Genomic DNA, 12,400 nt, shown 5'->3' with positions numbered 1-12,400 from the left:
AGATAATGACCCTAATGGTGTTTATCAACTGTGATGGTCATACTCAGTAGGCTAGAGAGCATACTAGCAAGATTTCAGACATTTAAAAATTTGTTGCATGAGCTTGGTGTGAACTTAATGAAGCATCCCTAATGAGAAACTCAAAAATTCATTTGAATTATTCAAAATAAAAGGCTGACTGTTTGCTTTTACTTCCACTTAAAGATAATGTGACACCAAAGAAACAGCAGTGATTGGAATGAAGAGTTTGGTTTGGCAGGTTCTCCAATGTAGTTTACAAGTGTTTTTCAAGCAATTTTCTTTTTATGAACAAGACTCTATTAGACCGTAGAAAGAAATGCATAAGCAGATGTTCAACCTTAAAGAGTTTATAATCTTAAAGTTGAAGAAGTGGACAAATTATCAGAATCAATTCTTACTGCAGGAAGTACCTTACTTTAAATAACTGTGATAGTGATTGGATATAAAGGAAATTTGCCAAGATGGATACTTGGTGATGTCTGATAAATATGATCATAAACAAAAGCTACCTAGATCCACCATCCCTTTCCTTTCTACCTCTTTATCTAAGGAAACAGAAAGTTTCCTGTTACTGAATTGATCAGATAAGTAGTAATCTCGTATTTTTACTGGATTAACAATGGGTTTTCAGAGTAGAAAAGAAGAAACAAAGGAGCTGAACAGGGTGACAACCGAATTCCTCTGAAACAACTCTCCTTTCTTCCTACAAAACATTCTTCATTCCATGTTTGTGTCTTCTCTGCAGCAATCTGCCAAGTAGTTTTCCCTGGCATGTAGTAAGGATTGGAACCCAGCAACTCCTGGGATCACTCTTTCTAAATATTTATGGACAGATCAGATTGCTAGGAAGAGCTTCCTTGGGGTGCTATGAAATCTGCATCCTATAGCTTCTACCAATAGATCCTACTTTTGCACTTAGGGGATCATGAGGAATATGAGCCTTTAAACTTAGCCATCAGCCCATTATTGGGAAGAATTGTGCTAGAACCAGACTTCCTTTCTAGCCCCAAATTCCTTTCTTCACCATCTAATGTCCTCACCATCTCAGACCCTCCTAAAATCAACCCTCCTTCCCGGCCCTTCATCTTGGCTCTACCCCAATTAGTAAAGGAGCTTGATCCAATTATTAGTTCTTTTCTCACTTGAATCCCTAATTACCTTCCCTCTACTTTCATCACTCCCTTTATGAATTTGCTCAGGTCTACCTTGGACCACATAAAATAAAATAAATAAAGCCTCCTCTTAGCCCTGCTACTTCCCAAACAACCACACAATCTTGTGCCTTTCTTTTTCTGTCAAGCTGTTTTATTAGATTTGTATAAACAGTCTATGTTTTACCTTAATTTTTATAGGCTGCAAAAGTGCTATTCAGCATACTGCTTAATGGATTTGAAATAAACCTAGTAGTTGACAGAGTTCCAAAAGTAGGCAGTGGTTAAGTTTTGATAGGAACTAGTTTATCAGATTTAAACAAACAAGTTGATAGTGTCTAATGGATGAATGCATATCTCTAGTCTAATCTCTTTGTATTTATGAGTAATCTTCTTGGAAGATTTTTGTATTTCATATTTAAATAACATAACTCTCCTTCCCAAATTCAACCATGCAAAGTGGGAGTGGAGTAATATACTATTGAAAGATGTTGTAATCTATTAATTTTTTGTGATGAGTAGAACACAATAATGTAATATGTTATTACATTATAATAACATTATATGTTATTATATATAATATAATGCATTACATATAATATATGTAATAATATAACATTCTTACATTGTAATAACATATTACATTGTAACATAACTGTAATTTAAAAGGAAAATCCCAGTTACTACAGACTTATTGTATAGCTCAATATGCGTGTGGCAGAATGGATTATCTTATGCCCTTTGCACACTTATTTTCCTTCCCCCTCTCACCCTTGAGAAATGGGAGTCTTTGGTAAGACACGTTAAAAAACAGAGACTGTTACCATGAAAGCATCAAGATTTTCTATGAAAATATTTAATAGTCAGTATTTTTAAAATAAGAGTTTATTTGTTTTATGGATATGTTACTCTGAATAATCTAAAAATATAAACTCAATCCAAGGAATATTGTAAAAAGCTCCTGGTCCTCCCTGACAAAGGAGAAAATGAAAAAGAGAGCAGAGGAGTTAGAAAAGACCTGGGAAAATATGAAGATAAACCCCACTCTCCAAAAACAAATGCCAAAGAGAGCAAAGTTTTGAAAAAATAAAGATAATTATTCATAATATAAAAGTAATTCTTCATTATACAGAATTTCTAACAGAGTTCTCTTGAATAAAGAAGTCCACTGGCACTTCCATAAATGATTCATTCTCTGATGATTCAAATCTTGCAATATAAATTTCAATTCTTGCAAATAAAATTCACTTGTATTTATGTACATTAAAATCTTATGAAATAATCCAAACTCTAACATTCTCATATTTCAATAGATTTCTGTAACACGCAGTAATATTCTAAAGTTCCCTAAATTCTGAGCATCATTTATAAAATCAAATTTGATTAAATTGGTTTCCTTTGATGGAAGAGAACATTACTTAAACCTTTGTGATTTGTGACCTATGATTGCCCTCTCTTAAATGTGATTCGAAGGTCTAACTTAACGCCATGGAACACGGCACAAATTCATTAGCTGTAGTGTCACAGCTAAGATCCCATGAACATCTGTACCTCTGACCCAGAACTGTGAAGGAAATCCATCTCTCTGATGTTGCGAAATCATTCTGTCCTGCATTAATGAGATCGCAGAGGCCCTTAAGGAAATAAAGGTTTACAGTATTCACCAAAACATCTATGGAAATACACTACTGCTGTCCTAAAGTGCAAGTGCAGATCACACAAAAAGGAAAAGTACCATGTATTTCTTACCAGCAAATGAAGTCACTAATAGATGTCTTAACTCTGTGAACTAGGTAGCTTACAAAAGCAAATGAGAAAAGTAGCTAACAAGCAGGATTCATTATGTAAGTTCATGAAGTTTCTCAACTGGAAAAGCTTTTGAAGTTAATTCAGCATAGTCCCTTGTTTCAAAATTAAGGTGACCAAAGACCAGAACATTTAAATTACGCAAGATTGCACAGCTTGTTAGAGGCAGAGCCAGGGTAAGAGCTCCGGACTCCTGACTTCAGTCTAGAATATTTTACCAACAATTGCTTGCTAACACAACTTTTTATTCATAAGATGTCTTTAGGTATGGAAAGTCAACTACAAGAAGCATATATTTCCCTAGACTATGCATTTTCAACAAGGGCTATGTCACCCACAAAGTGGGTGAACATTAGTTTCTGGGGATCAAAAAATTCTTAGCTGTTAGATATAACAATGGGTTGCAGCCTTCCTAAGGGCCAGAGTATATAATCAAATATAGAGTATGTCTGTGTCTTCATCATTGTATACTAGAGGACAAACAAGAAGAGGTTACACTGTGTGCTCAGTTCTATGAAAAAGATACATGTAGGGTGCATTGGAATCCAGAAAAAAATGGCTTAATGGAAAGGAAAATACAAAGAAAGTTCTCAGGATCTGAGTCTCACTTCTGTCACATATTAACATTTACAGTATTTGAAAATTTTTCTGTTGAGATTCTCCAAGTCTCAGTTTTCTTACCTATAAATTACCTATCTGACATGATTTGGGAAGAAATAAAAGAAATAACATAGAGAAAGCAATAAACCGAGAACATGGCAGACACCAAATAAGTAATAATCTGTATCATTATTACTATTACCTGTCAATACTTCAGAAGTCATGAAACCTACACTGGTTCTTCATCTGTTTACTCAGTTGGCAATTTGTTCTTGGAGACTTTCTCATCTCCTTTTTCAAAAAAGTCTCCCCCTTTGTCTCCCCCTTTGTCTTTGCCCTCCCCACCTCATTTCATTCTCTTCTACTCTTTGACACTCCCTACCCCTGCCTTGGGCTCCCTGGTGATCTGTTTGCACCCAGTTCTGCCTGCACAGGGATACCTGAGCCAATGGGACTATTGGGATTCAGCACAAGCATCACCCTTACCATATATTTCTGCCCTCCCATCCCCAAGATGCTAGAGGAAGATACATCATTGATTTACGTTTCCCCATAAGACCTTTAACTCCTTGAGGGCATAGGTTCATTTATTCAACAATTATTCGTCATTTACTCTATGTCAGGCACTGTTCTAAGTGAAACCATTCCAAGTATTGTTCTCCAGTTGTGAAGAAAATAAACAAAATGACTGCCCTCGTGGAATCTGTATTCCCACAGGATAGAAAGACAGTACTGTAAACAAGTGAACCATAGCGTTTGTTAAAGGTAAATGTCTAAGAGGCAAATCAAGTAATAAAGGGGGATAATAAGTATAGCAAGGAGTATAATTTTAGAAAAGTGGCCACATGAATTACACACACGTGTGCTCACACACACACACACACGGCCATTTAAGAATAAGATTTAGAAGAAATGAGGAAATGGGACATATTTAGGGGAAGAATCTTATATCCTGAAACCTGAGAGGTACATTTTTATGACTGCCACAGGGCCAGATGTGTAGGCCACATAGATCTTTTTTTAGGATGTTGGCTTTTACTCTGAATGATATGGAATCACGTCTTATGCTTCTTAATACCACAGGGACTGGGTCCAATGCCTAAAATATATTAGGCCTTGAATAAATGATTGATGAACAAACCAGTTCAGTCAACAGTACATGTACATGCAAACAACCAATTAAATGGCATGTAAAGACTGGCTTTGTGATGTCCTGTTTAGACAGGTACACATAGACTATGTATTCTATTCAGATAAACATAGAATCCATTGCAGACAATATCATTTAAAGAAATCATAGCAACATATATGGATTTATATCTGTCAGTTTTATGTTAATAGACAATAATTACAGATTCAGTGAAGAAGTTGGGGAGAGGTGTAGGCAGAATGAAGTGGTAGGGGGAGCCTCAGACAGCTGGACAGCAACTAGAATTGTTAGATTTAGCCAATAAATAAGTAAATACATAAACAAACTAAGCAGCTCTGGATGCCAAGTTAGGTTTGTATTTCAGGTAAATAAGTAATTTTTAGTATAAGTATGTCCCATCAGTATGTAACTGGGTGTTCAGTGTTTTACATGGCAAGCCTACCTCCAACAGACAAGAGTTAAATGAAACCTTGGTGTCAAAATTGAATTCTCAGCAGGGCCTATCTACTGTGAGCTCTCACCTAAGCAGTCTGGTTGAGGTGGTTCATGGAATGAGTCAAAATAATCAAACTTCTACCTACATAAATTTTTATCCCATCATTTTATATTTATCTTGTTGTATATATTATATAATGTATATAAGTAGTATAATAGCACAAGAATGTGTATAATTTACATATAATTTATATATAAACAATTTTTGGAACTGAGTAGTCAAACCTTTATTCCTGATAAGGAAGAGGAATCAAAAAAGTTGGAGACTACTGTTCTATTCAATAGATAAGCAGCATTGAGACAAAGAACATCTATTCCTTTTCCCTTAAAAAAATAAAAAGATACTCATATCAAGAAAAACTTTTATTTGCTTAGTAAAATTGTCACTAAGCTCTTTAGTTTGGAAAATTTGTTAAACTGACCAGATGTGCTGAAATATACTTTCTTGTCACAGAATAGCCGATAATCCACTAGGATAAATCACTGCGGGGTAATGACTTTCAAACAATTCATTTGATGCATTCTTCACCTTACTTAGGAAAACAAAAAGTTTGTTTGAACTTGGTCCTTACACTTCACATGGTCAGTCATATTTGGTATTTGTGTTCCAACAGTTGCCTGTCCATAATTCAAATTTGAAAAGATAATCATGTGGAAAGAAAACAAGAAGTCACAAACCACTCCCCCTGTGCAGAGTGACAGCATTGTAATACCACAGAATCTAGAGACAGATGGCAGCTTATAGCGGACATCAATCTCCAATGAGAGTAAATTTAGGATAATGCCCCTCTTTGGTAATGGACATGTCTTTGCAAAGTTATTGCTGACAGCATCCTCTAACATGCTGATTTGCAAGACAAGGTTTTTATTGCATCTAATCTTGTCGTAAGGCATGAAAAAAGTAGTTGGGTACATGTTTTTCATGTATAGTTTTTACAAGAATTGCTTGCATTAGAGAGTGGCTAAATTGTTTTCCATATTTTATGGCACATTTTTAATGTTCCACCACACACATCGATCACTCAGTCCATTAGCTTATTATGATATCCTGAAAGGAGACACTTCCTTTGGGAAAAGCTACTGTTTGAAATGAGATGAAGTCTCAGACAACATAGGACAAAATAGGATTGGATTTTTTGAGCAGCTGCTTAATTTCATCAAGGGAAATAGCCAGAAAAAAAAAAAGATGTAAATGTATATATTTTTTCAAAATGTCTGACCTATCCCAATATGCTTTGTTTTCTGAGTATCTTCTAAGTGTCTTCTGAAGTGGACCCTTTCCAAGAGCTTAAAGTATCCCCAGTGAGGACAGAAACAGCTTTTATGATACAAAACTTTTTCATAGTTGTATACATTAGGAAATATTCATAGTATTATCAGGGTTCTAATAGGAAAATAGAAAAAAATAGAAGGACTTTAACAGTTTATAGAAGAGTTGCAGAGACACACAGGGGCTTTGGAACATCCCAGAGATTAACACCAGTAGAAAGTGCCAGCACCACCAGGTGGTATTTCCAGATTGGGGCCATCTAGCTGGAGCTAGATCCAGCCTGGTGCTGTCTTTGGGAGCTGGGACCATGAAAGGAAGGGTTTCCAATGGGCCTGGAATCACTGTGGAGATATAGCCCCCTGGAGGAGACTCCACTGAAGGGAAATGAGAAAGTACTTGATTCTCCCCTCTTCCTAACCTCCAGTTTCCAACAGTTCTTCCCTTCGGCAAGGACGCCTTGTAAATGCAGTTCCCAGTAATGCAGAACCAAAAGGAAGGTCAAGGAATGAAGCTAGGAGCCAAAAGATAAACAGATCACTTAAACACATTAAAATACCTTCTTTTCTTCCACACTTTTAAAAATATGTTTCTGAGCATTGTAAACTCTTTTCTACACATAAAGATACAATTTTTCCCAGCCAGTGAAGTTTGAAATTGTTACCAGCAAGGGTAAGGGTCAAGGTGGAGGTCGGGGGCATAGAGGAGTAGGTTTCCTCAGAATGTATTCTGAAAAAATGTTCTGAGATGGCTTTTCAGGCTCCTAATGCACTTGTGCTTTAAGAAATGTAACCAAGTGGGAAAATAATGGATGCCCCACTATATTCTACACCTACTATATCTCAGAAGCAATACAAGGTGCTTCTCCACATGTCACTTCCTCTTCAGAGGGGCCTAAAAGGGGAATTCATGTCTCTGTAGGGACATAAGCTGTGATATCTTTATCTCCCTCTGAAATTCCCAGTTCTCTGTAGGGGGTCCTTTGTATCTGCTGTTGAGATAGGTTGACAATACCAAGTTCTTCTTTGACAAGAAGCACAAACAACTCCAATTATGTAAAACCTCCCATCTAGGAACTTAATAACACTTGAGTTACTGTACCGTATCCAGCCTTCGGTCCAGTCAATTATTTTGTCTCTGACAATAACACAAATGATTTAAGGACTGCCATGTTTGTTCTCAAATAAAATTCTTAAATACTTTTAAGGTTTGGCTCCAACTAATAACAGCTAGCACTTATTGAGTGCTTACTAGATGACAGGAACTGCTGTAAGCAGTCTACTTTTATTAATTAGTTTAATCCTTGCTATAAACCTGTGAATTGGTTTTATTATTATCTTCATTTTACAAATGAGGAAATAGAGGCAAAGAACATTTATACAACTTGTCTAAATGCATTGAGCTAGTGATGGGCAGAGTTGGATTTGAATCTTGTGTCCTAAGAGTCCTAATAACAAGACTTTCCAGTACACCATGATGACCTTTTATGGATTTGTGGCTCATAATTGTATCTAATTCTTTGTATAAGAAATTTCCTAATGAATAGTTGTGATTATTTCTCTTGAGGAAAGGCAAAGTTACAGTCATACTAAATATGTGCATGTTGAAATATTGAATAGGTTTGGGTTATCACTGTGCCCTTTTGAGTAAAGAATTAGATACACCTTTTTACTGGATCACAACATCTGACCATAAATATTTTTGCATCCCAGTATTGAAGTAAGTAAAATTTTCTTTAAGCAAGATAAAAGAGTAGGAATAATAATATTAGGATTTTTGTTTCTTGGAATATAAAACCCCAGGGGAAGGGACTGGTACAGATCTGTTCTGATGCAGGGACTGGGCGTTGTGATAACGCTGGAGCCTAGTCAAGTTGTGGAACCACAAAAGTACCCACCTGTTTTCTCAGATTACATTTGAGGCCTGATTCAATATCTTTGTCTTCTCTTATTAAGCAAGCAATTGGTGATATGGGCCTAGCACTAGACAAATTAGAGAATAACAGAGAGCACAAACACAATCTAATGCCAGCCACCTCCACCATGAAGAATGCTAGGACAATGAGCCTATCCTGTCTTAGGGCCAGGGGTGGAGAATAAGAGAGTTTTTATCATTTTTAGTCATCTACTTCTCTGTCCACTGCAACCAGTATATGGTTACTGCTTTTTTTATAAATAAAACTTCACGAACAGGTCAGGATGGTTCTTAGCTCTTATCTTAATTCCTTTAGCTAACTTAGAAATTCATTGCAACACTCACCTTTTAATTGACTTATCTGTGCAAATTTTGCTGCCTCCAGGAAATCCATATTTTTCTACTACCCACTGCAGAGGGAGGCCTTGATATTTGCCTGAAACTGTCAGGAGCAAGTGTCACTTCTACTCATAGTCTTTGTCTCTGCTCATTTTATCACCTTTCGTGATTTTTTTAATAGATCACTATCTTATCTCCTAGCATAAATGCTACAGATGTAATAGATTTATGTAATAGACTTAATACATTTAACCTTTAATCCAGAGACCTGTAAGTTTTGTTTTTGATAAGCAGCCCCATTTTCCCCATTGTGACTGATATAGTCACACTAAGGGGTCACATGAGCTTATTTGCCACTCTCATCTGCATTCCATCCCTACTTGATCCTACTTAGGATTCACCAGACCAGCATCCATGGTAACAGACATCAGGCTTCTTTTGTACAGTTGGCAAACTGTCATTTTCCTGGCCAGGCCTCCAAGCTCTGAATGCTTGCCGTGTCCCTTCCCTTCTGAAGGCAGAGCCTAACACTGCTGCTTCCTCCAGCATGCTTTGTCCTTGGGCAACTGTCCCCCTGCTCATGTTTAAGCTGGATTGGCTTCTGAGAAGTAGCCTGGCTGTAGAGCTTGGTTAATAGATAAATCCTTTTCTGGAGAGGGAAGAACTGACCCAATCCGATCTTCCTGTGGAATGTTTGAATGTGAAACACAGAGAAGAAAGGACTGACAGTAGAGCAGCATAGAAGATGAGAGCAGAGAGAAAGTAGTAAGCACAAAACATGAGAAAATAGAAACAACTAGAGTGTAAACACATGAAGTGGAGAGCAAATTTGTAGCCACAAGCGCAATTAGGATCAGGGTCGAAAAAGCCAAGAGACAGAGACCAGGGGAGCTGGCTCATGGGAATATCTGTTTGACTGTTGTTGGGACTTGGGAGCTGGAGTCTCTGAACTCATGTTCCAGGGCTCCCCCAAAACCTATTGCACACCAGATGAGTCCATTTTCTGTGCCTCCTTACTTCAGGGTATTTCCTTAAAATAAACTCATGTCACCGTGGTAACAAAGACCCTATCTCAGGTGCTGCTTTTGATCTAAGAGAGGCCACACAGGCATAGTAATCATAGATTTAGGGTACCCATGCACATTCTTCACCTTTTCAACAATTTAGTGCAACCTTTTCTTGCTTCTGAGCCTAAACTTCCGGTGGGTAAAAATATGCATTTGTATACCAAAAGCCAAATTCTTTGGTGCTGATCTAGCTGTAAAAATAATGAACACTCATTAATCATAGAGAAATGTATCCCTAAGGTACTAAAACCATAGGTTTTCTTTTATTGTATAATCTGGTGTTCTTCTCTGACCTTTTGCATTTCTGTTGTAAACTTTTGTTAGGACAACAGAATGGATGTCAGTAACTACTTTAGGCTCTGTAGGGGAGGACAAAGTTTTCCTCAGCCCTCTTATGGTCCCTGGCTGGGTCTGAAACGTAAACTGACAAAGACAGATTAACAGGAGAAAAGTATACAAATTTATTTAATGTAAGTTTTATGTGACACAGGGGCTTTCATAAGGAAATGAAGACCCAAAGAAACAAGCCTGTGTATTTTTATGCTAGGTTTGAGGAAGAGTGGACAGTTGTGGAGGAATATGACAGGTTAAGGAGTATGAGGTAATTGTAGTAAACTGGGGGACACTTAGCAAGGCCTGCCTGTTAGGATTCTTCTTGGTGCCCTTTGTATTTGGAGATAAGAATTCTCCTTCCCTCTGGGTATGGAGAGGGCACCTCTCACCTGAAGACTTTATAACTTGCTTCAGGGAAGAGCGGTAAGTGGGGGAGGAGGTCTGAATGACCTCTCTGCTTCTGCAGGAAACTCTTTCAGCTTAAAATATTTTCCTAAGGTATTCCAGAGAATAATAGCTCTGAGCAATGTAAACAGTTGTTACTAAGAATCTGTGATCAACTGGGTGTGAAAAAGCTGTGGAAATGGGTGATTTAGTAAGATGATTTTCCCAACTTGTTTGTCCATATATTTCTCTTGAAAGGTATCTGTGGAACCTACCTGGAGAAATACTACTTTATGGCATCCTTGGTAGAGTCCAGCATTTTATTGTTTATATAAACTTTTTAATGAACTATAATAAGCTCAAAGAAAGCTACAGAATTATGAGTATACAGCTCAAGAGATTTTCTTAAAGTGACATTCTTGTACAGCCACCACTCAGATCACAAAAAACAAAACAAAGCAAAACAAAAACACCAGTATTATACCAGAAGCTCCGTATTACCCCACCCTCTGAGCACTATCCCCGTACAGGTAACAGCCATCCTAATTTCTAACACAGAGATTAGTTTCAACTATTTCTCAGCTTTGTATAAATGGAATCATTTAGTATGTGCTCTCTGTTTAGCTTCTATGCTCTGTGTTATGTTTGTGAAATTTCTCAATATTGTTACATGTAGCAGAAGCTTCTTCCTTTATATGTTTGCATAGTATTCCATTGTATAACTATACCATAATTTATTTATCCATTCTGTTGATGGACATTTGCATTGTTTTCAGTTGGGAGATAATACAAATAATGCTCCTCTGAAGCTTATTGTCCAGGTTTTCATTGTATATATGTACTTCTTTTTGTTGGGTGTATACCATGGAGTAGAGTCATGTGCTATGCATAAGTTCAGATAAGATTCTAAAGAACATTTATGACAATGCAAATTGCTCCACATTCTTGTCAGTACTTGGCACTGCCAGTCTTTTAAACTGTATCTATTCTAATGGATGCACTCACCGGATAGCTAACGTTTATTGACCGTGGAAAGATCTATTTGTGTGTGTGTGAACTGTCTGTTTGGGTCTCCTTGTCCACTCTTTAACTTCATTTTCTGCCTTTTACATATTGATTAGTAGGAGTCATTTATGTGTTCTGGATATGAGTCCTTTGTCAATTACCCTTACTGCAAATTTATTTTCCCATTTTTTAATATTGGCTTTTCACTTTGTTAATGGTGTCTTTTCTTAAACAGAAGCTCTTAATGAAGTAAAGTTTATGAATTAGTCCATTATCCTTTGACCTGGTTATGGACCATGTCATATTGCTCTGATGTCTTTATGAAATAGTCTTTAATAAATCATTCCTTTACTGGGTTTAATTAATAATTTGTAGCCTATTATCTCATTTATAAAATTTAGGATGTTTCACCGTAGATGACTTTCCTCATCCTTGCCCACTTCAAAGCCCTAATGCCTTTTATTTAGACCCCTCTCATAACGTTACCATAATTTGTCTTGTATGATAAAATAATTCATTACCCAGATGGTTCTATCAAAAATGTGAGTTTCCCTGGACATTCATTATTTCATGACAGGTACAAATATCATAAATGTAATTTACCCTGGCACCATTCCTTGTGGGATCACAGTTTTCCTCTTCTTCATTCAAAATGGTTCATTCATTTGCTTATTCAACAAACATTAATGGAGTGACTGATGTAAGTTAAGCACTCTACAAGACATGGGTATATAATAGTAAACAATATTGAGCACAGCACTTACCTTCATGCATTTTACAGTCTAGAGGGAGAGAGAGACATTACATCAATTATTGTAGACATTTATGTAAAGTAATTGTGGCGGGTGCTATAAAGGAAAAGTGCCAT

General features: G+C 36.8%; 1 long non-coding RNA gene across 5 annotated transcripts in view; it reads left to right on the top strand.

The window, feature by feature from the left end:
- LOC114486756 (uncharacterized) overlaps nucleotides 1-12,400 on the top strand; it is a 366,895-nt gene that overhangs the window by 329,966 nt on the left and 24,529 nt on the right. The window lies entirely within an intron of this gene.

Source organism: Physeter macrocephalus, chromosome 8 (assembly GCF_002837175.3).
Source record: "Physeter macrocephalus isolate SW-GA chromosome 8, ASM283717v5, whole genome shotgun sequence".
NCBI lineage: Eukaryota > Metazoa > Chordata > Mammalia > Artiodactyla > Physeteridae > Physeter > Physeter macrocephalus.
Note: the sequence above shows the minus strand (reverse complement) of the source record. Positions and strands in the feature narration are given on the sequence as shown.